We start from the raw sequence: 1,197 nt of genomic DNA, 5'->3' as shown, positions 1-1,197 counted from the left end.
GTGTGTGTGTGTGTGTGTGTGTGTGTGTGTGTGTGTGTATGTATGGACATGTATGTGTGTGTGTGTGTGTGTGTGTGTGTGTGTGTGTGTGTATGGACTTGTATGATGTGTGTGTGTTTTCATTTCGCTGCATTCATGTTTTTTTGTGCTTGTGTGTGAGATCAGTAAGATTTAGATATAGATGAGAAAGGGAGAAAAAGGGATTTTGTCCATAGATAATATATACTTGACACAGGATACTTGATCACTAGATATGATATGTACAGGTTGTGTCAATTCTTTGACTTGCATAGTTAGTACATGTAGATGTTTATGCCCTTTTTGGGGGGAGAGGGGGGAGTGAAATATGTGTCCTCAGATAATTCTCTAGGAAAGAATCTATATTCATATTTTTTTATGAAGTTGGAAGCTGTTTATTCATTTTTGGTATGTTGGAAGTCTTAGTAAAAAGATCTTTGACTTCTTCTTTCATAATTTGATTTGCTTTATGAACATTTTTGAACTTTCCTTGAAATAAAATGAACTTTAAATAAAGTTTCAAGTTTTGTGTTTCAATGTGACTTCCTCATGATTATTCGTCAAAATAATAAAATTGAAATTTTGGCAAATTCTTTTTTGAATTTTTGTTTTTTAGCCCAACTCCTTTTTTTAAAGCCTTTATAATAACACATTTTCGTGTGAATTTTACTAAGAAACGTTGATTAAAGGCACAATCTATGTAAATTTTCAGTTTTCAAAGACTCTCAAGCTTTTGAAGTTACCAACTTTGGCGATCACTTTCTCGCTAATTTAACCTAAAAAGCCAGGTGACCCCCCTTCTTCAATCACAAATATCTTGACTTCTGTTCAAGATAGATGGATATTTTTTTCATCGAAAACAAGGCAAATGAACAGGCTTTATGATGATACCAATTACGCCACATGCCCAAAAACTGACGAGCGCCTGAAACAGATGGGGCATATCCTGAATGGATGTTTTATTACAGTCGATAGACCCTACAACATTAGTAAAGTGTCTTTCCCAAGGATACAACAGTGGGTTACTATTGCAAGTTCTGCTTAACCTTACCACCTGTTGTTGGTACTACATATTTGTGTTCCGACGTGGTGGTATCAGGTGCTCATGAATTTTTGGGCATGTTGAGTTATTTATATCATCTTAAAAGCCTGTTCATTTGTCTATCTTTCGATGAAAAA

The sequence above is a fragment of the Aplysia californica genome, unplaced genomic scaffold, assembly GCF_000002075.1.
Source record: "Aplysia californica isolate F4 #8 unplaced genomic scaffold, AplCal3.0 scaffold00026, whole genome shotgun sequence".
Taxonomy (NCBI): domain Eukaryota; kingdom Metazoa; phylum Mollusca; class Gastropoda; order Aplysiida; family Aplysiidae; genus Aplysia; species Aplysia californica.
The sequence above is the reverse complement of the archived record's forward strand: the minus strand, read 5'-3'. Positions refer to the sequence as shown.